Raw genomic sequence first — 25,956 nt, forward strand, 5'->3', positions numbered from 1 at the left:
CGGAAGCCGGGCGCCTGAAGCTTGAAGACGCCAGACGCTGCCCGGCTGTTTCTGCGGCGCTAGTCCTGTGCCAGTTCTCCGCAAGAGCCAGTTCCGAAGGCCAAGGTAAGTAAGGGACCGTCGTAGGCTCATGCCTGCCCTGCGGTTTTAGGGAGGGGCTTGGTTTGGTTTTCTAGCCACAGGTTTTTTTGGTGGTCCCCGCAGAGCGGGAACCAGGATTTGGGGGCCCCTGCCTGGGGAGCGCAGGGATGAGGGGTTGGAGGCAGCGCCTGACTCTTGAAGGCCTAGGTCAGCATGGAGACCGTGACCTCCACTGAGTGCTAGGCGCTAAAAGAGAGCTGCTAGGGTTAGGGCGGGGGGGGGGTAAGGGGAGCGGGGAGGACGAGTTGACATCTGTGTCCAGAAAGACCTTCTGGCTGCTGTGAGCCTACATTAGGTGAGGATGACTTTAGCCCCAACTAAAGGCGAGGAAACGAACTCAAGAGAAAAGACTAGTGTAGCCCGGGGGAGAGGCTCCTCTCTAAAGAAGCTGACTTCCTGGGGCGCTGCTGCCCGCCCCTCTCGGGTGACGCCCAGGGCAGGTTCTAGGGCAGAGCCCCGCTCCTTCCCCACACCAGCCCTCCTAGTTTCACCCTGTGGGACGCTTACTGACCGGAGAACTTTCATGCCCGCTCCCCATCCCCTCTAGAGGATGTGAATTGTTCCAGGCCCTCATTCCTTAATGAGCACGCAGTGAATTGAGGCCCAGGTGAAACTGGCCTTCTGGAGCAATATTCACAGCCTAGGATCTCAGAGCTCTGCCGTCTTTTTCGGGGTGGAGGAGGAGACTGGTCTGCTCCAGCCCTTCAGGGCAGCTCTATGGGTTGGCCCTCCTCTAGGGCCAGGCCCTCCAGACAGACCCCACTTGGAAAACACGTCTAGGAGGAGAGGGAGACAAAGCAAGCAAAGGGAACAGAAACACATGCTATATCTGTTTTTATTTCACTTACTCAACACTCAAATGAATGTAAACAAAGGTTTATTGAAAACGTTTCTACCAGGCAATTTATAGTCATTTGAGAACTGTGAAGAGTGAAAAAACAGCCTTCAAGGAGCTTACATTTTACTGGGGGAAGTAGGTGACACGCAGTAAACATATAAATAGATAACTTGTGTGGTATGGTTGGAAGGTTGTAAGCCCTCTCGGGGAAAAAGAAAAAAAGAAAAATTAGATGAGGATGTGATCAGCAGTGCTGGTGGGCAGTTTTAAGGGATGACCATGGGATGATAAGGATAGACCTTGTAAAGGTGAGATCTTAGCTGAGTCTTGAAAGAGGAGAGAACTAGCCAAGCGGATATTTGGGAAAGGTCCCTCCAGGTAGGAGAAACATCTAAAGCAAATTGGAAATCACAATAAGAACCCCAGTGCCATTATGGAGCTACTGAGTCAAGTAAGGGAGGAAACAAATCGTATAAAGCCATTTTTTTTTTTTTGGCCTTTTTAAAATTGAAGTATAGCTGATGTACAATATTATATATGTTACAGGTATAAAATGAGGGCATAGTGAGTCACAATTCTTAAAGGTTACACTCCACTTATAGTTATTCTGGTCTATTTATATAATGGAATACTATTCAGCCATAAAAACCAACAACATAATGCCATTTGCAGCAACATGGATGTTCCTGGAGAATGTCATTCTAAGTGCAATAAGCCAGAAAGAGAAAGAAAAATACCATATGAGATCGCTCATATGTCGAATCTAAAAAACAAAAACAAAGCATAAATATAGGACAGAAGTAGACTCATGGACAGAGATACAGACTTGTGGTTATCAGGGTGGTGGAGGATTGGAAGGGATAGACTGGGATTTCAAAATTGTAGAATAGATAAACAAGATTACACTGTATAGCACGGGGAAATATACACAAAATGTTATGATAAATCACAGAGAAAAAAATGTGACAATGAGTGTGTATATGTCCATGAATGACTGAAAAATTGTGCTGAACACTGGAATTTGACACAACTTTGTAAAATGATTATAAATCAATAAAAAATGTAAAATAAAATAAAATACAAAACAAAACAAAGCAGTGTAAAACTATTGTAAAGCAAAAAGTTTAACAAGTACAGAGACATACAAGTTAAAAAGAATAGCGACATCACCAAATTTTCAAGTTGGGTTTAGACGGCAGAATTTGAAAAAATAGAATGAAACAACCCTTCTCCAGAAAGCAGAGACTCAGAGCCAGATCAACAGCTTTGGTTACTGAACAACTTCCCGGTGCCAGCCAGGGCCACCACCACCCTGGATCCTCACCACATGCCTGGTATCCCCGGCAGCTGGGGGATGGTGAACCCGTTTGTCTAACTTGTGGCAGTTTGAAGGCCACATCCACCCTTAACATCTCCATCTATATTAGTGGGAGCCCACCTGGATGCCAAACGTACTTTGCCACCACTTTCCTTGGAGACACGAACATAACCACCAAGGAGAGGTCAGTGTCTGGAGTCTGGATGTGATGGGATGGAGTGTGAGGAGCCAGGCATCTTCCACCTTCCAAAGTCCACCCGGTGGACCGACTGAAAGACATTGCCCCTATTTCTAAAAGGACCAGACCAAAGCAACAGTGCAGGATTCCAGGCTGGAACTAAGGAGACTGCACTCAGCTGAGCTACAGGCCGTCTTTTTATCTACTTTTCGGAAGCAGCCATCCACTCATAAGTCAAAGCTTTAAGATCAACTGACAGCTATTCATAACATCTTTCCTAGATGCCCAGTGCTACGTTCCTCACTCAGGGGAGTCATTACAAAGTGTAGACTTGAGACCGAGGCCCAGGTGTCACAAGGAAGGAGACACCAAGGATGTGTGTCCATGGGGCTGGGGGGCTTTTGAGAGTCCCAGATACCTCGGAAAGGCTGTGCTTGTGTCCAGGGATAGACAGTGAGAATTTAAGGGCCTGGGCAGGTAAGGATCTCATCTGTCCCAGGTTTTTCTTTTCCAAAATTTTTTTAAAGTATTTTTCATTACTATTTTTATTTATTTATTTATTGTGGGGAGATAATTAGGTTTATTTATTTTCCTGGAGGTGCTGGGGACTGAACCCAGGACCTCGTGCATGCTAAGCACCCGCTCTACCACTGAGCTATACCCTCTCCCCTCTTTCCCGATGTGTCTATCACAGGATCGCACTCCTTCCAGAAGCCAACAAATGTCCAAGTGTTGCCCTGACAACTCCTTTCAGCTGATGAGAGATGAGTTCTGTCCCTCCAGCTTCAAACTCCTGTGGTTCCATAATTATATTTTTCTCATGTGGAACAGAATATAATTATTTTATTGTATTATATTATTGTCTGTAATGAGACGTACTAAGATTATTTTATCATCAAGATTACCCATTTGTGGGTTAATCACCAGTGAACCCAACCCATCTTCAGTTATTTCAGACGGAACAATGAAAAGTCAGCAAGGCAACATTTGCTCAAGAAAATCAATCATTTGAAAACTAGAATTTTTAAATATTCAAGTATAGTGATTTACATGTTGCATCAGTTTCATGTGTCTAGCAGAGTGACTCAGTTATACATGTATATCTCTCTTCTTTTTCAGATTCTTTTCCATTATCAGTTATTACAAGAGACTGAATACAGTCCCCTGTGCTGTACGGTAGGCCCTTGTTGGTTATGTATTTTCGATATAGCCGTGTGCATCTGTTAGTCCCAAACTCCTAATTTAGGAGTTTTTTTCCATAATTATTTTTTGTTCATACAAGGCATCCTTGACGTTGTCTATTTTGTAAAGGAAAAGCTTTTGACAGTTAATCTTATCTCCTAAAAGGGCAGCTGGACCAGAAGAGACCCCAGCCTCTAAGGGGTCCCCGCCACCAGCCTGATCAATCCCACAGGGCGGCCCCCGCCCTGCCCTGGGGCCAGTGACCGAGAGGCACCTGCAGGCCTGGACACACATGGATGAGGCTGTGCTTCATGTGTGTGTTCAGGAAAAGCCACACGTGAGGGGAGCTTTCTTGTCTTAAACATTTCAATTTCATGATAAGTGATCACTATTTAAAGGAATATTCCCTAACTTATTTGGTTGTAAAACATTCACATATATTTAAGGTGAAGATTCAGCTCTCCCTCAGCTGTCCCTGGGGCAAGACTGCCCGGGACACCAGCTCCTCAGGGAGCCACACGCCACCTCCCTGCCACCCGTCCTGCAGGTCAGGGTGGCCATGCGAGTCACAGGGGGCAGGACAATGAGGACCTGGGGGTCCCCGCTCTCCGGAAAGGGTCTCCTTGGAGCAGAGCAGCAGAAGGAAAGCTGGAAGATGTGGATCCTGACGAGAGGTTGTACCCAGCACACTTTAATTCTCGCAGACACAGGTGCGAGGCTGCCAGTCCCGTGGCACAGCCAGCACCTACAGGCCCGGCAGGCTGACTGTCATGCCCAGCACAGCGTACAGGGCACCCTGGTCTCGGTCAGTGCAAAGTGCAACCCTGCCCCCGCAAGGCTGCCAGGGCTTTAAGAAGCAACAGAGCAGGAGGAGAGGGGATAGCTCAAGTTGTAGAGCGTGTGCTCAGCACGCACAGGGTCCTGGGTTCAACCCCCAGCACCGCCTCTAGAAATACATAAATAAACCTAATCACCCACCGCAAATAAGCACCAAAGCAGCAACAGAGCAAAGACCCCCCATATGGGTCCAGAAGGCAACGCAATTCCCGCTGAAATCCCAACATGCTTTTTAATGCATTTGACAAGCTGATTCTAGTCCTTCCAAAGCAGAACCGGGATCCACGAAGAGGCAGAAGGTGCTTGAAGACATAAGGTCAGGAACACGTCCTGTCAGGCGTCAGGACAGAAGTTAGAGCTACAACGCTTAAGACTATGAGCTGGAAGCCAGGGACAGATGCACAGACCGGTGGGACATGGAGGAAAGCCAGGAGACAGAGCAGCATGTCCACTGGGAGCTGCAGGGGGACAGAGTGACCCTGGGGACCAGCAAGAAGAGGCATCATCCTTCAGCCACTCGAGGAGGGGCGACTGGTCACCCCCCTAAGGAGGGACAAAGAAACTTCCTCCACGTCTCATATCGGACACCAAAGCCAATCCCAGAAAGATTAGAACTAAAACCTAGAAAGCAAAACCTGCAACGTGTAGACAGAAATATGCAGGAATATCTCCATGGCTCCTAGGTAGCACAGGACTTCTTTTAAGAGACACAAAATGTGTTAACCATGAAAAAAAAGTGACTTTATTCAAAAAGTATCAGTTTACCAAATACCACCACTACTGGAGTGAAAACTCAAGCCACAAGCAGGGAGAGGTGTGTGCATCAAATGTAACACAGAAGATACACAAATTATAGTAAAATGGACACATGATAGGAAGGGAGCATTTAACAGCAGGGAAGATGCCCCGCTCCTCAGTCCTGAGGGAGATGCAGAGCGAGGCCTGTGAGAGCCCGTGTCGCACTGACTAGGCCCTCAGTTCACAGCTGTCAGCGGACATGACCTACAGGGGACAGAGGGACAGGCTAAATGACACCAGAGGCAATCAGTGGAGAAAGCGGGTGTCCCACATGTGATTTCTTAGTGGTGAAGGGCTCTTAGTGTCTGCTTTATCAGGCTCTCCACACAGCAGGGATGGGGCATATGCAGCTATTTAAATGTAAAATAATTAAAATTCAATAAAACTTAAAAATCAGTTCTTCCGTCACATGGAGCCGCACTTCGAGGGCTCAGCAGCCTCAGCTCCGGACTCTCCATCACAGACAGCGCTCCCGGGCAACGGTGCTCTACACCTTATGTGTGTGTCACATACATTCATTTAGATGCAGCACATATTGTATAATAAAACATTCTGATGATGCTCACAGAGTAAGCCATTCTTTAACGATGAACTCCATTGCATATCTGTTTTTCTTTTTTTTAGTGATTTTTCAAAATTTCCAATTTTACTTAACAGAATGGGTTTTGAACAGAATAGAAAAAATTCAATAGTAGTTTTTAGAAATTTATATATAGAGAAATATAACATCATATGCAGAGAAAAATAGCATAGGAATAAAAGAAAAGATGCCATGATTTGTTAAAGCTTAAAAATATTTCCAAATAGGAAAGAAAAGTTTACTTTTAATTTGAATATTTTTCTGTTTTTCAATTGTAGGAAACAAATTCAAATTAAAGTCTAAATAGTCATGAAGAAAACCCTTGCTCCCCTTCCTTTATTAATGATCCCGATAAATCCAGCCTCTAAATCCTTCCCTCTCCCACCACCCCGGGGCGGGGCCTGCAGGACCCTGGCAGGGCTGGGCGCCCACCAGGTGCTGCTGGCAGGGCAGGCAGGAGAGGACGGCATCACCCACCTCCCGCAGGTTCTGGAAGCACGCTGTCTTTAGCTCCTCGTACTCAATGACATCCTTCATCTGGAGCTGGAAGATCTCCAGGATGTCTGTGGTGGTAGGGGGTGAGTCTGGGGTTGGGGGAGGCTGGAGGGGCAGGAGATGCCCCAGGGTGCCACCTGGGGTCCCTGGCCGGGAGCATTCTCTGACACGGCCACCGTGCCCACGTGGGCATGGCCACCCGTCTCCTGAGCCCAGCACCACCTGGGCCCTGGGCCTCAGCTCCAAAGCCTCTGTCTCTGTCAGCCCTGTGCAGACAGAGCTCGTGTTACTGTGCTTTGCAGACACTGTGTGTTTTGCACATTGAACTTTGTGGTGACCCTGCATCGAGCAAGTCTACAGGCGCCATTTCCGCAACAGCATCTGCTCACTTCTCACCTCTGTGTCACATCGTGGTCATCCTTACAATAGTTTAAACTTAAAAACTTTTTTTAGATTTTTTCCCTTATATTATTTTTGTTTTTGCTTTGGGTGCTTGGATTTTCTTATTTATCTACTTATTTGCTTATCTATTTATTTTTAATAGCAGTACTGGAGATTGAACCCAGGACCTTGTGCATGCTAAGCACGCCCTTTACCACTTGAGCTGTACCCTGCCCCCATTTTAAAGTTCATTATTATATTTGTTAGGGTGACCTGTGAGCAGTGGTCTTGGATGTCAGTATGCCAAAAGGTCACAACTTGCTGAAGGCTCAGATGTTGGTTGGCATGTTTCAGCAATGAAGTGTTTTTTAATTACGGTGTGTACATTCTTTAAGACATAATGCTATTATGCACTTAACAGACTACAGTCTAGTGTGAACATAACTTTGCATGCCCGGGGAAACCAAACAAGTCAGGGGGCTCACTTCTTTGCGGTGGTCTGGAGCCAAACCTGCCATGTCTCCCAGGTTTGCCTGCATCTTCCGAGGAGGCATCATGGCCAGCAGAGGTAGGAAAGGTAATTGATAAAACTCACTTCACAGGCACAGAGGGGAACGCACTTAATCCGATAAAGGACTAAACCAAAGCCCTGCAGCTCAACTCCTACTGGGCGGTGACACCCGCACAGCTTCCCGCAGGGCTGCTGCGCAAGACCGTGCGTCTCCACTGCTGTCCTGGAGGCCCTGGATGTTGTGATGTGGCAGGAAAAGACAAGGCATGAAGCCTGGACAGAAAGCCAATGTCCCCTGACTCAGTCCTACAGTCAGTCAGTGCTGACCCAGTCAGACTCCCCAAGCTGACTCCAGAATGGGTAGTCACATAGAAGACGTGGAAAAGCCAAAACAACCCCGAGAGGGACAAAGTCAGAGACTTAAGAGGTTTCAAACCCCTCATCCCAACAGGTCGGCCCTGAATGCTGACCCACAAGGACCCATGGCCCTGCCCGCCCAAGAGGCCATCACTTCCTCTCGTGGTCCACCGCCCACCTCATCCACCCCCCAGGACTCAGTATCACCCTGCGTGAGCTCAGACCCTGTCGGGGGGTGGGGTGTTCCTCCACACGTGTAGCCTACCAACAGGCACTAAAAAGCAGGGTGCCCCAGCAGCACAGTGTCATCTACACAAGGTGCCATGGGCCTGGCCACACAGTGGGGTGAGGACATGTAGGGAGCGGCCCTGAAGTCCACAGCTCTGCCCCAGACCAGCTCTGGATTTGACCTAAATGGCTTCATCTCCGACATTAAAAATGCCCCCCTCTGGCCAGGATCTGAGCCCCAGTTTTATGACCCCAGTGTTACCATCTGTTTCTGACAATGGACTCAGGCTCCTGAGCCAGGCTCACCGACGGCCCTTTCCCTCCCCAGTGGCTGAATGGGTCACCTCGCCATCTCCCGAGACACCAGCAACAGCCCTGGGGGCTCAGCCTCACCAGCTGACTCCCCGTCAGAGCAGTCTCCCATGGGTGGTCTACATGTGGGCCCAAGTCACTTAGCAAGGCAGTCGTCCAGCTCTCAGGGAATTATTAATGGATACGAGACAAAACGCAGTTTTGTTTGAGGCAAGGATTACTGCAGTCCCGTTTTATCAAGGACGATGCTTTCTGAGATCACGAAGGCTGTTTGTGTGGGGATCCCCAAACCAGTGCTGTTCAGGCCATGCAGGTCTGGCACCCCGCAGGGCACCCCTGCCCCAGGGCCCAATAGCTGGCCAGCCAATGTGACAGACAGGCTGCACCCTGCGTGGAGCTGCCCCCAGGCCTGGGCCAGTCAAGCCCGGTGGACAGCTGGACCTGGCAGTCGAGCTCCCCTCCCCTCCCTGGTCAGTGATGTTCAAGATCCGGGTGTTGCAGGAGAGCTGAGGTGCACAGGGTTCAAGCCCTGTCACCCCCGCCCCACAACTCCCGCACACCCTCCTGCAGCCTGCTCCTGGCTGAAAGGCTGCAGACACTCAGGCTCTGGTTGGCCCCCACCTCCTCCCAGTGGGGAAAGCAGATGGCAACCTTGCCAGTGACTGCCCCCTTGGTCTCCCTCCCTACGGCCGGGCTGACTCTGCCCCTGCCCCCCCGTGCACCCCAGGGAGGTGCTGTGCTCACTGGGGGAGCCATACTTGTACAAGGCAGCCAGCAGACCTCGGGCATCACCTCCATCAGTGTCCCCTCATACTGCAGGATTGTGCCTCGCAGCTGAAGGAGAAGGGCCGTGTCAGCCACCAACCCCCACTGCCCCACGGGCCGAGGTTTGACAGGGGTTTGGGAAAAGGAGTCTGTTCATAAAATGCCCTGTGATGACCCAGGACTTAGAATCACTGGCTGGAAAGGAAATCCCCCCCAACCCCCCAGGAAGGCCGCACCCCCGAGGGGCACACACCAGGCTCCTGGCCGCCACGATGCCCTGGTAGCCGGTAGCCGGCAGACGACCTGGAAGAGCGGGGGCCCAGGAAGCTGCAGCAGCTGCCATAAATGCCTGAGCAGGCCAGGTTCCAAGGCGGGGACAGAGAGCGTCAGTGCTTGGCAGAGTCTCAGGGATTTCAACGCAGCCCCTACACGCTCGTGAAGAGGAGGAACTGCTTGGCAAAGTGCATGAGTATGCCGGGCCCTCGGGTGGAGGGATCCGGAGAATCTCTTAGACTCCCCTTACTGGTATCTATGATTTCAACCTGAAGACGTGAAAATAAACTTGCTAAAACAGAAGGAAAACAAAACCACTTGGTTTTCAACATTTATTAAACTGCTGGTCCTACAAAAGCATTTTGAGGTCCTGCAAGGAGAAATGAAATTATCTTACAGCTTCTTTGCTGCCCCCATGGAACTGCTCCCAGTCTCCTAGGGGAGACATCCAGGACAGACTCTGAGGGGGTAGGGGAGCTGCATGCTCAGGGATGCAGGGTGGGCTGGTAGGAAAGGTAATCAGGGTGGCTTCCTGTAAGAGTGGACCTCCAAGCTTGTCTAAGGACATGGGCACACACTCAGCATGGAGACTCCTAATGCAAGCATTCAGTGCTATGCATTTCCCTCACACACTTCTTTAGCTGCACTCCGCACACTTTGATATATTTGCATTTCATTTAGTCCAATGTCTTTTTTAAAAATTTCCCTTGAATCTTCCTCTTACCCAAGGTTCATTTAGAAATGTGTTCATCTGCAAGTGTTTGGAGATTTTCTTGTCATCTTTTTGTTACTGATTTCTAGTTTGAGTTCACTGTGGTCAGATAACACACTGTAATATTTCAATTCTTTTAATTGTTTTGAGGTCTGTTTTAGGATATGGTTTATCTTGGAGAATGCTCATGGGCACTTAAGAATCTGTGCTGTTATTGTGGGGTGAAGTGTTCTGTACATGCCAATAGTATCCTGTTGGTTGAAGGTGTTTGGCTGACTTTCTGTGCACTCACTCTTTCAATTACTAAGTGAGAGGAAGGCTGACTTCTCCAGTTACAATTGTGCAGTTGTTCATTTCTCCTTCCACTTACGTCAGTTTTTGCTTCAAGTGTTTTGAAACTCTGTCGTTTGGTGCATCAACATTTAGGATTGCTGTATTTTCTTGCCTGAACTTTTTAGCATTATGTAATATCCCCCCATCCCTGGTAATAGTCTTTGCTCTAAAATCTACTTTATCTTACATTTACACAGTTACTCCTGCTTCCTGCTATCCTGAAAAGCAGAGTTGTCAATAATTGACCAACAAATTACAAATACAAATCAATTGAAAACTTCTATTGATTACCTACTGAATGCAGATTCAAATAGGAAAAATTAAGGTTCTGCTCTTGAGGAACCTTCAGACTGTGATTAGAAAAGTATTGCACAAAGTTTTAAAGACAGCACACCTATAGCACCAGGCAGACTATGGAATCCCATCAAGTTCCCAGTGAGTAGGGCTGCTGGGTAATTTCAGGTGGAGAGCAAGAACAGACAGAGGGCAGGAAGGATGGAGTGAGCTGCAGGGGCCCAAGTGTCCACTTGCCAGGCTTAGGCTGCAGCAGGGAGTGGGCTGGATCCAGTGTATTCCTGCCCTGTAAGCTTGTGCATAGTGGGAACCATGAGCAGTATTCTTTTATTTTGTTTCACTTTTTTCATTTCTGCATTACAGTAAGAATGAGAAAAAATAAACTTTAAAAATAATAGAGATATGCAAATAACTCTAGTTTCTCCTACCAGGTAGATATTAAATCATCTCCCTCAAATAGGTGTCATCCTTTCAGTATAATCTTTGTGAAATATTTACAGAAGCACCATGTCAAAACTTCCCTAATGGGATGAGCTTCTGGCATCAATGGTTTTTTGACTATGGGAAGGCATTTTCAGTAATTTTTATTTGACATTCTGTCTGTTAGAATAAAAGCCAATAGTTTTATTTTAACATAAGTGTATGCATTCAGCTGAGGATATTTAATTTTAAAGCTATAATCTGGCCATGGGTAGGCAGCAGAGAGAGCTCATCTGTACAGCATCATTCATGACTCAGTTTCTGGTGTCAACACATTACTTCACCTAAAGAGCATTCAGCAATGTGTTCCACAGTTCGAAGCAGCTTACCTTCCTGGTTTGGGGATAGCTTTATAATAATAGTTACACGGTTACACTTCAGGATGCTCCATGCAAATTCAATGTTTCTCCTGTCAAAAGAATTTCCTAAGATCACTTCCAGAGTATTGTGACCAAGTTAAGGCGATAAGATCAGATCCCTTCTGCTATTTTGGTTGTGGGTTTGGTGTAACAAACTAGTGAGACATGTACTATTCATTGTTTCTGAGAACAGTTTAGAGCTTTAGCTTTTTAAACTTACCTAGTTATCAAAGGAATAAAGCCAACCACAATGTAAGGGTCAACAGAATGCAGTAATCCAGTCAGTCATAAAGGACAGTCAAGTGTGCTTACACATATTCAAGAAATCAATCATCTAGGTTATAAATAATATGTAGTTGATTTGTATCTTTTTTTTTAGATTCCACATATAAATGATATCATATGGCATTTTTCTTTCTCTACCTGACTTACTTCACTTAGAATGATTATCTCCAGGTCCATCCATCTTGCTGTAAATGGCATTATTTTATTATTTTCATGGCTGAGTAGTATTCCATTGTGTGTGTGTGTGTGTGTGTGTGTGTGTGTGTGTGTGTGTGTGTATACACACATACATAACCCCCACACCTTCTTTATCCAGCCATCTGTTGGTGGATATTTGGGCTGTTTCCACATCTTGGCTGTTGTAAAGAGTGCTGCTGTGAACATTGGGGTGCAGGTGTCTTTTTGAATTTTTTTTCCGTTTTTTATTTAATTTTTAAAAGAACCTCCATACTGTCCTCCATAGTGGCCGCACTAAAATTTTAATTCTGTGGTGGCTTTTTCTTTTGCTTAATGACTTGATTACTGAGTTTAGAAAATAATTTGATCCACTCTTATGCTTCAAAATATAATTTAATCTTAATTATTTATGTGTGTATATATTTATAATATATTTATAAAACAAATAAAGATATAATGTATTTATTAAAATAAATAAGTGTGTAATATATTTATTAAAATAAATAAAAGTAAAAAAATAACAAATGCATTTTTTTTGCAGGGTCTACAAATAATTTTATTGAATAAATAACACAACAGCCTTCTTAGATTTGGGGCTACCTTCCCCAAGCCATTTCTTACACTCTTAAAGCACAGAGTTTGCACAGTAAAGTAATTTTATTTTTAATCATTTCTATGTAGAAGTCAAACTGTCCCAACAACATCACGGACTAGACTGTTCACAAGCGTTCATGCTTTAAGTCTCCCTTTTCTGGTGGTTCTTTCCTTTCTGTCCCTACCCAGGGGGCTCCCATACTACTCTCTCTTGACTGATCCTGAAGGGACGGGTAGACTGTAGGGGAGGGGCTGGGGGGCTCCTCAGAGCTCCTGGCACCATCTCTAGGGTGCTGCCCCTCATCGCAGGGTTGGGGATGTGTAAGGACAAGGGGGGTTAGACAGAGTAGGTGGAATGGGACGACTCCTCATAGGCACAGGCATCCAGGTCCCTTCCTGATCCCTGGCCTCTGCCCCCTCCACCTGGCGGTAGGGTGGGGCAACAGCTAGTCGCCACGGGGAGGGACCAGCCCAGCCCTGGGTAGAGGGGAAGCCTCCCGCATCAGTCCCTCCCTACTCCTGTTACCGGCCAGCAAACTGTCCATCCCTCTGGAGTGGGAACAGACGGGCCGGCTGGGAGGAAGAAGCAGGCTTGCGCTGTCCCCAGCTGCTGTCCAATGCAGGAGGAATGGAGGTAGCAAAGGGCTGAAATGCTCCAACGAGAGGGTAAAGGAAGTGAGGGAAGGGAGTTCCAAACTGTGCAGCTCCCACAGCGCTGGGGCTGGAAAAAGGCAGAACTTGCTTGGAAAGTGCTGGATCCTCTAGCAGGGCCGGGCCCTGGGCAAGCTGGGGAGAAAGCCGGCCAGACAAGGGCGCAGGACCCAGGCATTCCTGACCAGGGTGTGCCCTGCCACGCTCCTGGTAGGGACTGCGGGGGAAGGTGGGCTGGTGACTCTGCCATCAGCCCTGCCAGCCACCAGCCCTGTCCTGTCCACACACAAACCAACACCCAAACAGCATTGCAAGACCGCCCCGCTTCCAGCTGGGGGTTCCAGGCCAGCGGAGTTTGCTCAGGGTTGCAGCCCCAGCCTATAGGTCCCTCAGTGGAAGCCGCACCTTGAGCCCGGGGCTTTCTTGCTGAGGAAGGGGGTGTTTCTGCCTCCCAGGCTCACACCTCACAGAGGATCCCAGGGAAATCCACGTGGATGCGGCGGGGGTGGGGCTGGGGGGATCCAGCTTACCGATGCCCTGAGGCATCAGGTGCTTCTGCAGCCGCGCAGCTTGGCCCGCTGCTGCCCGTTCTTTGTGACGACTGTCTCCTCACGGAATTCGCGAGCAAGATCCCCATCCCTGCACGTGAATACGAAGAGGGGCACCACTCGGCCTCGAGGCTGCACCAAAGCTTGCTGGCGACCACCGCCCCCGGGCCCCGCCCCGAGCTTCGGAGCCGCTGCCGCCCGTGTCCCGGTCCCCGCGCGCGGCGAGCCCCGCGGCCGCTCGGCCGTCACAGGGCGCCGCCGCCGCCGCCTTCCGCGGGCCCGCTGTCCCAATAAATGTAGTTTGCTATAGTATATCAGTCACTTCTCGTCTTAGAAAGAGACCAGGACCCAATAGCTTTTTTTTTTTTTTTTAGTATTCTGCTTTTAACATCTCCGTGGATTCTGTCAACACAACCCTCAACAGGAAGGAGGGTAGACTGTGTGTTGAGGGTGGGGAGAAGATTGTTTTATGGTTTGCTTTTTTTTTGGTTTGGAGACAAATGAGTTTGCAGTTTATTTGACGATTTTCTCTCTGGGGCTAGTAGCCCTCTTCCAGGTTGCGCTCTCATCACTCCCGCCTCCGCAGGTGCCCCGGCCGCCCGGCCTCTCCGCTTCCCCCGCGCCCTCCCGGAGGCGCTGCCCCGCGTGCACAGGCACTCACCTCTAACCAGCCAGGGGGCGGCTTTCTCTCGGCCGTGTTTCCAAGCTTTTGTCTTTCTCTTTGCCCCACCACCAGATTTCCCATCTTCCACTTTTTCACCACCTGTTCTCCCATTAACTTAGCATAAGCCAGCGTCAGGACCTGCCACTCAGTGACAACCACGTCCTGGCAGAGCCTCCGGCGGCTGCTCACCCTCCTTCCCTGCAGTGCTTGTGACGGCGCAGCCCTCTCCCCGGGGAACCGTCTCCTTCCCGGATGCCACACCGCTCAACTCTCCTGGTCCGTCAACCCCACTAGACGAGGCTGCTCTTTTGGTTTCAGAACCCCTACCCAACGCACACACAGCAGATCGTATTGGTCTTGGTTTAAGAATCTCTCTCTCTTTCTAGTTTTAAAAATTCTCTTTTGTCTCTTTGGTCTATCTCCCATTGCCATGGTTTCAGATGTTACTTCTATTAAGCTGGCTCCTATATTGTATTATCTGCTCAGGCATCTCCACTAAGCTTCATGTTCACAGCTACAGCTGGTTACTGGCTATTTCCACTTGAATGGACAACTGAAACCGAAACTAAAGCTGTCCCAAACTGAGTTAGTTACCTTCTCTCGACTTTCTAATTTGAGGCAGTTCCATTCTCCCAATCAAATAGACTAGAACTTATCAAGTTCTTTTCTTTCTCTTTCCTTCCATGTCCAAGTAATTGCCAGCCTCTGTAGATTTATCCATCCCAATATATTTTCTATCCAACCTTCTTCAAATTATCCTCCTGTACTGGTCAGAGGTCTCCAGAGAAACAGAACCAATAAGATGTGTGCATGTGTGTGTATATAAAGACATTTATCTTGAGGGATTGGCTTATGTGATTATGGAGGCTGGCAAGTCCAAAAGCTTCAGGGTAAACTGGAGTCAGACTGGAGACCCAAGGAGAACCAATACTGCAGTTAAAGTCCAAAAGCTGTCTGCTCACAGAATTCTTTTTTGTTTGGGAGAAGTCAGTCTCTGTTTTATTCAGGCCTTCAACTTATTGGATGAGACCCACCCACATTATGGAGAGTAGTCTGCTTTACTCAAAAAGTCCACTAATTTAGATGTTAATCTCATTCAAAACATCCTCACAGAAACATCTAGAATAATGTTTGAGCATGTGTCTGGGCACTCCATGGCCCAGCCAAATCGACACATAAATTTAATCATCACATCCACACTCACTGCCACTACCTAAGCTATCCCTATGAACTTATAAAACTCTCCAATTAACCTCTGTCCCTTGATCCCTCCCTACTGCAGACCAGCCTCTACAACACTGCTGACCCAGGGCTCTTATGTCTGTCAGCACCACACCGTCACTCGGCTTCTCACTTCCCTGATGATCAAATCACATGAGACTCTAGTCATGACATCCCAGGTCCTCCCTGATTTGGAGTCAATGAATCTTTCAAGACTTATCAATCATGCTTGTGAGTTGCTGTAGCCAATTTGCTATTTCCCACACATGGGACTGTTCCAAGCTGAAGACTTTGTCTCAGGTCCCTGTAGCTGGAAACTCTCATTCCCACCCCCGCCCCCATCTCCTCATGCTGAAATTCGATTTATAACATCCAACTCCGCTACCACCTCAACTTCACAGCACTAGCTACGTGCCAACACGTTGCTTCAGACACTTGAACTGCCCTGTCACCATCAGTACCACTGCAGCTGGGGAAAAAGAAAACTGCTAGATGGCACGTGGGCATTTTATACTAAAGGCTTTTCCTGCGAGCAAGAAAGAGTGAGAGAGAGCAAGATTAATGTTTTTATATTTGTCTGAAATATTTTTTTCCTAAAAACAAATATTGCAGCTATACTTGAAGTCCCTGACCCATTCTCCTCCTCCTCAGAGGAAATTTTCATGATAGATTTGGTATATATTCATACTGTATTTTATATTTTCTATTATTTTTATAGTTATATATGTAAAATAACAGTTTCCTATTGTTTAAAATTTATTTAGATATCAAAATGTACATAATATTCTGTAGTTTACTTTTCTATTCTAATAAGAGATTCATACAACTAATTAATAAAATCTCTAACTTTAAACATGTATTTTAATGCAAAATAAATTATTTGTAAGTTTATGAATTAGAACCAACATGCTCTTTCTTAAGAGGAGCGTTGGAATGTTTATGATGATAGCCTTGCTCACAAATGTCCTCTTAGCTCCTAATGTTTGCAGGAAAAACTCTCCAGCTCTCTTTTTGCTCACTCAGTTTAGGTTTTCTGCCCTCTTGTTTGCTCAGGACCCCACCTAGATTCCTAGAGGCTACATCAGGCACAGGTGTGATGTGTGGCAGGCGTGGATTTCCAGTTGTCACCTATCCAGACTGCGTCCACTGAGCTGTCCTTGCTCCCTCTGGCCTCTAGTCATCCCTCCATGCAGGTCTTCGCTGAGTCCTTTCCCCAACCCTGGGGCCCAGGTCCAGCTCTGAGGCACGTGTGTCCCCTTCCAAGAGATGGTCTGTAGGGCCACAGACACCCTCTGCTTTCAGAGCCCAAGCCTGTCATGACGTCTGTCTGGTCCCTTCCCTATCGCACAATTTCCAGAGCTCAGCTGGAGGGAGGGGCAGGGCGATGATACCCACCATTATTACTATATACTCGCTTCTAATTTCCTTTCTTTTCCTTTTTTTTTTTAGGGACTTACAATGCTTTATGATCATCATCATCATTATTATTTATTTTATTAGCCCCGACTTCATCATTGACATTGTATGTATACATTTTTATTGACATATAATCAGTTCACAATGTTGTTTCAATTTCTGGCATACAGCATAATAGTTCAGTCATACATGGACATATATATATTCGTTCTCATATTCTTTTTCACCATCGGTTACTGAAAGATATTGAATATAGTTCCCTGTGCTATACAGGATGAACTTGTTTATCTATTTTATGTACATTAGTTAGTATCTGCAAATCTCAAACTCTCAATTTATCCCTTCCCAACCCCTCCCCTCACTGGTAACCATGAGTTTGTTTCCTACGTCTGTGAGTCTGTTTTGTAAATAAACGTGTCTTTTTTTTTAAGATTCCACATATAAGTGGTATCATATGGTATTTTTCTTTCTCCTTATGGCTTACTTCACTTAGATTGAAAATCTCCAGGTCCAACCATGTTGCTGCAAATGGCATTATGTTATTATTTTTTATGGCTTAGTAGTATTCCATTATATAAATATACCACAGATTCTTTATCCAGTAATCTGTCAATGGACATTTAGGTTGTTTCTATTTCTTGGCTATTGTAAATAGTGATGCTATGTACATTGGGGTTCATGTATCTTTTTGAATTAAGGTTCCTGGATATATGTCCAGGAGTGGGATTGCTGGGTCATATGGTAAGTCTATTCCTAGTCTTTTGAGGAATGTCCCTACTGTTTTCCACAGTGTCTGCACCAGACTGCATTCCCACCAGCAGTGTAGGAGGGTTCCCTTTTCTCCACAGCCTATCCGGCATTTGTCATTTGTGGACTTATTAATGACGGCCATTCTTACTGGTGTGAGGTGGTACCTCATTGCATTTCTCTAATGACTAGTGATATTGAGCATTTTTTCATGTGCCTTTTGGCCATTTGTATTTCTTCTTTGGAGAATTGCTTGTTAAGGTCTTCTGCCCATTTTTGAATTGGGTTGTTTATTTTCCTCTTATTAAGATGTATGAGCTAATTTCCTTTCCGATACTTCTTCCAATCTGGGTCCAGGGGACTTTGGTCTTGTCTTGAGGTCGGAAGGAATCAGGAAAGTCTGGCTCTTACAACATTGTATGCTGCCCTAAATCAGGTTTATTGTCTTTGAACTGAGTTCATTTCACTTCCTCCCCATCCACCGCTTTCTCCAGGGCCAAGCTGCTGATCGCCAAACGCCAGGAAATACCTTCTTGAATCTTCCTTTTGCCATCTGCCTTCTTCTGAAGCATGGAGCAGAGAAAGACCTAGATGCCCCTAAAGAAGGAAAAGAAATACTGGAAAATCATTCTGTAATGTTTTCAAATATTATCATGTCATACTTAGTTAAATGCAGTGCATTTGCAACAAAAGTACAGTCAGAGCAATATTATTACAATGAGAGCATAGGCATATTACAAATGGATATGTTTCCAAAGTCCATTTATAAATAAATTGAAGGAAACTCCAAATATATTTCTTGTAGAAACAGTAGTATAAATGGTTGAGATCATTAAAATTATCAGATCTACTTCCCTCTTTTTATCTACTGTGTTCAAAAAATATATTGAACACACTACTGAACATTTTGAATGACACATGCAGGATGTTGTGCTGGTGATCAGAAGATTAAGGGGACTGTTCGTGCTCTTGTGTTATACAGTAAGTTCTCATTGTTTATCTGTTTTATATATAGTAGCGTGTCTCTGTTAATCCCAAACTCCTAATTTATCCATACAGTCTTTTAATTAATTGTCCACAGTTTCCAATTGCATTTCCTTTATCTGTTTGAGTCTAAATATTCTTTTACAACTAGCTATGTGCTTTGCACCTTTCACCTGAAATCCCCACCAGCTGAGTTTAAACCAGTGTGTATTTTATGAAAATATTTTACAATCTGCATGTATCATTTCTCAAGCAAGAAAGTGAACATTGGAAATGACAATATATTGAGATCAGAGCCACCATCATATTACCAGTTGGCTTCAAGGAAGCCAAATCACTGGTATTGGGAGACAAGATGTGCTATTAGTTTGAGAAATAAAAATGACTGCTCAGAAGTTGTATTCCTCTCCCTAAACCGTTCTCGAAGGGTCATTCTTGCATATTGTTCATCTGCAGGGTTAGCATTTGGACTTTCCTATAACAAGATGAGAGACTGAGTGGAGCAGAAATGATAAAAGTGAAAGGAGCCTTTCTCTCATGTGCGGATGGGGGCAGGGCGGGTGGGTCTTGCTCCCCAGAGACCTCTCCATCCCGGGGACCACTGCGGGCGGGAGGACGCTTCTGTGTCACCAGCAGCTGAACCTGTGAGAGGAAAGTGGGTCCTGCGGAGTTGGAGGCTTTTTCTTCAACTTCCAGTCTTAATATGGGGCCAGGTTTAGGGCTAAAGGCGCAGTGAGAGAGGTCTGCAGGGCTTCTTTTATTTTTGTAATCCATCAGGCGCATTATTTGTTCCTGTGGGTTTGACAGACGTGCTGTCATCAGGTCCTGAGCTGCTCACTACCTCTTCATGTACCTTCTGTCTGAAGGCTTGTGACCTGTATTCATGGAACCAAAAACAATGGTTTTAACCAGTAACTTTCAAACCACCTTTAAATGAATCCTTTATGAGAATTACAGAGGCTTCCACAGGTTGCTTGGTGTGTTGCAAGATCTTTGACTAAAGTTGCAGTTCAGGAGGAAATGGCAGCTGGGTCCGGATGCACATAATATAAATGAGGGACCACAATATCCAAAACAGTAACAAAGATGGGAATGAAACTACGTGAGATGAGTAGTAATACACTCAACGCAGTGGCCTTTGTTCTATAGCTGCACGTGTTTATTAGGGCCTGTGATGACTCTTGTTGCCCCGTATACTTGCGCATTTGTGAGTCTCTCTCTCCATGTATAAGTACACATATAAAATACACACTATATAATTACATATTACATTGTATATAAAGTATATATTAAATATAATGCAGGCTACATGCATTATTACATTATTATTCATTATTGTCATGCACATTTTCCTTTGGTTTTAAAAATAAGTTAAAATTAAAACATTTTCATGGGCTTCTAAAATGATCCTGGGTGAGCCTTAGGCACTGTGCTTACTGTGACTGATGGAAAAGTTGTCCCTGGTGTTTGTAAAAATTTTAACATCAGCAATTCTGTGTTCATTCAGACTTCTCCAATTCTGTGTTGTTGATATCTCAAATTAACCTTGGTAAGGATACAGGCAAACTGCTTAATTAAAATTCATAGTACGAATAGGCTCAGAATAAATTATTTATGTATATATGATGAAACACGTAAGCATTCAATAAGTTATCAAATCTACTTCCCTCTTTTTATCTACTGTGTTCAAAAATATATTGAAAATAACAATGTGTATTTTATGAAAATATTCTACAATCTGCATGTATCATTTCTCAAGCAAGAAAGTGAACATTGGAAATGACTACATTAGTCAAGATGAGGTGTTTGCAACATTTATGTGCAAGATATTACTCATAGAAATATTCTATAATTTCCCACATCACCTCACAGGGTATAAATGAGGAGCTAAAAGTGTGGGAAATGACAGCTCATATGTGACCTGAAACATAACTACACTGATAGAAATAATTTGGGAACACTGAACTCATTTCATTTCTGCCTTAGAAAAATTCTTTATCAATGGGATATGCTACAGGTAAGTTAGCTAAGCCAGAAACCCCTGGGATCTAGTCTGTATTCTGAAACAAAGCAATACACTTAGTTAGCATTTTTCTATAGACAAAGAAAATGTTCATTTAAAAAGATTGTAATTTTGGATTCTTATAATTTCAGCCTGACTTGTTCTCAATTAAAATAAAAATGTGAATTTCTGTTAAATGTATATGTTTAAGTTTGACAAAGAAACAGTTACTTTCTAGGAAAATTGTAAAAAGTGATAAGAATATCAAATAGGTTAAATATCTTTGACCTTATGTATATCGGTTTTCTTGTGGTGAGCGTACACAAAATGAGATGGGCATTTTAGATCATGGTAACCTCTGTTTCTACAAACAGATAAATAACTATTATTTGATTTTCAGCCTACTGCCTTTCTTTCAAGGAACTTAGGGAAACGTGTTCACCTGCATCCTGTGTAAAATAGGAACAATTTATGTTCTTTCAGCTGTGAACACCAGTCACCATAGGCATTTGCAAATTTGCATGAGATGGAAAACAATTTCAAGGCAGTCAACTAAACCAATAAAAATTACACGTGCATCACAGCACTGGGAGAGGGATAAAAGTGTGACTTGACAAAAAGGAATCACTCTGTACATCCCTCTGGCTGACTGGTGCTGGTGCCCTGAACCCAATTATCTGTCTGTAGGCAAATGACAGTGTAGACTGATTTGCTAATTCAGCTTTCAATAGGAAATGCAGGTGTCCAGGGATGCAGTGCTATAAAGAAATGTTCTGAGTCTGGGAAATAGGTCACCTGCCTGCTGCTTTGTGCCACATCATAACTGCTAACTGGACACAATTTGGCCTGCTTTCAACAGTTGATTTCATGGTAACAGAAATTGTTTTCATGTGTACTTTTTTTTTTCCAAATGTAAAAGGCTTCTAAAATATCTATTGCTTTTGAAATCTAATCAAGCAGCCATTCAGGTTTAAAATAAAATGACCAATTTCAAGGCAGGAAAATAAAAGACTAAATACTTTGAGGGGAGTGGCCAAGGCAAGCTGACTAAGAAGGCCCTGCGCTGACCTGCTCCCACTGGCACAACAAAGTAACAACTAATTGCAGGGCAACTACTGATGAAAATGATCTGCAGAATAGCAGGAAGGATTTTCCATCCTTAAAGATATAAGTAAGGAACCACAATGAGGCAGGTAAGAGGAGCAGAAATGTGATATAGTTAAGACTCACAGCGGCAGGTAGTCGACTCACAAACAGGAGGATAATCACAGTTTCAGAGGTTCGACCCCAGGAGAAAGGAGTCCAAACCCCACACCTGGCAGCCTAGCCCAGGGATCCTGAGCTGGGGAGATGAGCCCCCGATGCCTGGCTTTGAAGGACAGCAAAACCTACAGATATATACAGTATATAAGGACAGCAGAGCTTGCACACAGGAGAACTAGAGCCTTACAAGAGAGAGACTTCACTCTTAAAGGGTGCCTGCAAACTCTCACATACCACATTCGAAAGGAGCCTGGGTCAGACATGTGCTGATCTTGGAGAGACTCGAGAAAGGAAGGAGGTACCTGAGACTCCCCCTGGGGACACAGATGCTGGCAGGAGCCATTTCTGAGAGCTTATTCTGCCACAAGAACAGTGATGCTGAGAGGCTCTATTTTGGAGCCATTGTCTGGCTTTGGTATCAGGGTGATGGTGGCTTCATAGACTGAGTTTGGGAGTATCCCCTCTGATTCAATCTTTTGGAAGTGTTTGAAAACGACTGGTACAAGCTCTTCCTTGTATGTTTGATAGAACTCCCCAGCGAAGCCATCTGGCCCTGGACTTCTGTTTGCAGGAAGGTTTTTTATTGCTGATTCTATTTCACGTCCAGTGATTGATCTGTTCAAATGATATTTTTCTTCTTGATTCAATTTCGGTGGACTGTATGTTTCTAGAAAATTGTCCATTTCTTTTAAGTTATCCAACTTATTGCCATATAGTTGTTCATGCTACTCTCTTATGATTTTTTGTATTTCTGTGGTGGTGTTTGTAATTTCTCCATTTTTCTTTTCTTATTTTGTTTATTTGTGTCCTTTTCCTTTCTTCTTGGTGAGCCTGGGCAGAGATTTGTCAATTTTGTTTACTCTTTCAAAAAAGCAGCTTTTGGTTTGATTGCTTTTTTTCTGTTCTTTTAAACTTTTTTTTCATGAGTTATAGTCATTTTACAATGTTGTGTCAAATTCCAGTGTAGAGTACAAGTTTTCAGTTATACATGAACATATGTATATTCATTGTCACTTTTTTTCACTGTGAGCTACCACAAGATCTTTGATATATTTCCCTGTGCTATAAAGTATAATCTTGTTCATCTATTCTGCATATGCCTGTCAATATCTACAAATTTTGAACTCCCAGTCTGTCCCTTCCCATGCCCCTCCCCCTTGGCAACCACAAGTTTGTATTCTATGTCTATCAGTCTGTTTCTGTTTTGTATTTATGTTCATTTTTTTCTTTTTTTAGATTCCACTACTTCAAAAAGATGCCTGTACCACAGTTGTTCATAGCAGCACTATTTACAACAGCCAAGACATGGAAACAGCCTAAATGTCCATCAACAGATGACTGGATAAAGAAGACGTGGTATATCTATACAATGGAATACTAGTTTTCTGTTGTTCTAAAGCTCTAATTACATCAGCTGGAGCAGCAGAGGCAGGTTGACTGGGACCTCATAGGCCAGAGTGAAGAGTGTGGATTTAAGTCTAGGGAAACTGACAAGCCACTGGAGACTTTTATGCTCAGGAAGTATAATAATCTGACTTCTGTATTTAGAGCATTGACTGCTTTTGGAAAATTGATTTTGGTGGAGGGGAATACCAAGAATGGAAGCAAGACCACCATTTTGAGAAGCTATTACATCAATCATGCAGGAGATCTGGTGGATGTGAGCTGTGAAGATAGAAAGAAGTGAATGAATCTGAGATCCATGTTGCCAGTAGAGCTGACTGGACTGGCTGCCTGTGAATATGACAGGGGGTGATGGGGCAGAGGCATCAGAGATGTCTCCTCGGTGTTCAGACTGAGTGATGTAGGAAAAGGGAAATGTCTTTTAACTGAAGCAGAAAGGAGGGGAAGGCGTAAATTAGGAGTTCAGGATTAACAGATACAAACTGTTTTACATAAAAGACTTAAACAGCAAGGTCCTCCTGTATAACACAGGGAACTATATTCAGTATCTTGTAATAACCTGTAATAAAAAGAGGGCGATCTGTTAATTAAGATGTGCAGACAGGTTTTAGTAACTGGGGATGATGTGAATGGAGCATTACTTCTCTTTGGGGTTTGGTAGATTAGAACTGTGAGACATCCAGGTAGTTATATCAAGCAGACAGGCAAGCAACTCTCTTAACCTAACTTAGTCCCAAGGAACATTTAAGGTCTACTTCAGTGCAATACTTTCATTTTATTGCTACTAAAAAACAAAAACAAAAGAAAAATATTGCCTTTATCATAATCCCTAGTTTCTATCAATTTCTTATTTTGGCACTGATCTAAACATTTCAGTAGTGATATTTTAAATATGAGAGCAGGACTGGAGACTAAGGAGCCAACTGTAGACTTGACAATTAAGGTTTCAGTGTGGGTTGTTGGACTAGAGTAGGTTCCACTCTCATCCTCAGACCTGTAACTAGAACTGCATGACACTGGCCTGATCCAAAGTGACCGTTCCCCGGGGACCTCTCTCTAGCAGAAGTTGAAGAATTTATTCTCTAAAAAGAAAGCAAAGTTTTCCCTCTCAGTTGGTAGAACACATTTTTTTAAGCTTCCAGTATTTAACTCATGTGCTTCCAATGCAGGAAAATACGTAATGTATTAACTAAGCAAGGTGTTAGCCTTTAAAGAAGCCTAGAATTTAGCTGTAATGGAGATCGCTAAACACTGCAGAGCGTCTACCATAGCAAACACTATGTGGGTGTTATGTAAACGGAGCACAGATGTGGCAGCATTTATCCTCCCACTTGTCCAAGAGGTTAGTCAGTAAAGGATCAAACATCTGAGCTGTATCTTGAAGAATAGGAGTTTCTACAGAAGGAAAAGCAGAGGAATGGTAAGCTGAGTAACAGGAATGAAGTATGAGCAAAAGGAAGTGCAAGTGAAAATAAATTGACTTTTGCTTTATGGAGAGTCATTGTTGGAAAGGCACAAATGCTGCTTGAAAGAGTACGTGGAGATGAGATTGAAACAATCATTAGGCTACCTTGTGAAAGATATTTGGATTGTGGATAATAAGAATAATATGAGAGTAACACAATCATATTTGGGTTTTACAAAGAAAACTTTGTTTCTTCATTTACAATGAAATAAAGTAGAGGAAAAGGCAAGATTTCAAAAAGAGTTAAATGAAATGTCTCACGACAGTAACAGTACACACCATGGACTGAATATTTGTTCTCCATGAAAACAAATTCATACATTGAAATCCTAACACCCAAGGCCTTAGGGAAGTGATTAGACCATGATGGTGGATTCGTCAAAAATGGGATTAAGTGCCATTATAATGGGACCTCCAGGGCGATCCACACCTCTTCCTTCCCATGAGGAGACAGCCAGAAGGCACTCCGAACCAGAAAGCAGGCTCTTGCAGACACTGTATCTGCTGCCACCTTGATCTTGAACTTTCTAGTCCCTAGAATCGTGAAAAATAAATGTCTGTTATTTATAAGCCACTCAGTCCACGGTATTTTGTCATAGCAGCCCAAATGGACTAAGGCAGAGAGATTGAAGAGACCAAGACAGAACTGCTAGAAAGTCCACAAAACTAGAATTTCCACAATAATGTGATTTGTTTTTGTGAATGTTCTAGGTGAAGGAGAGAGAAGTGTCTGAGATGATTCTGAGTCTCTCTTCTTGTGCGGCTGAGCGAATAGTGGTGTTTCTTAACTGAAGAAGGAAAGTCAGTTTGATGAGGGGTTAGTGGTATTACAGGGAGAATTCAGCATTTGGAAAACCAGTAAGCAGATAGGAACACAGCAGATAAATAAGGAGTAAAACCAAAGCTCACGTCAGATCACGGAAAGTCATCAGCAAATCCCAGAAGGTGGCAATGCTGGACTTAAAGAAGTCACCGTGAATATATCATATTGAGAAGGGACCCACGCATAAGCTCTGGGGAGCCTGGACTTTCCAGGGATGGGCGGAGGAAGCCGGAGCGAACCAAAGAGAAGGACTTGTCAGAGACACCATGGAGAAAAGACAAGGCCAGCCAAGAGGAGAGGTGGTGAGAACAAGAAAGAGCTAGGAACTGACCACAAAGTA

At 44.5% G+C, this 25,956-nt stretch overlaps 2 long non-coding RNA genes across 2 annotated transcripts in view; one reads left to right on the forward strand and one right to left on the reverse strand.

The window, feature by feature from the left end:
• On the forward strand, window positions 1-25,367 carry LOC140690771 (uncharacterized). Its single transcript, XR_012066086.1, has 3 exons — window positions 1-105; window positions 3,595-3,651; window positions 23,161-25,367. It is a non-coding gene; the product is annotated as an uncharacterized lncRNA (long non-coding RNA).
• LOC140690772 (uncharacterized) overlaps window positions 18,091-25,956 on the reverse strand; it is a 20,937-nt gene continuing 13,071 nt past the window's right edge. Inside the window, exon 2 of the long non-coding RNA XR_012066087.1 lies at window positions 18,091-18,272. This is a non-coding gene — a long non-coding RNA (uncharacterized lncRNA). The remainder of the gene's footprint in view (window positions 18,273-25,956) is intronic.

Source organism: Vicugna pacos, chromosome 31 (assembly GCF_048564905.1).
Source record: "Vicugna pacos chromosome 31, VicPac4, whole genome shotgun sequence".
In the NCBI taxonomy this organism is placed as follows: domain Eukaryota; kingdom Metazoa; phylum Chordata; class Mammalia; order Artiodactyla; family Camelidae; genus Vicugna; species Vicugna pacos.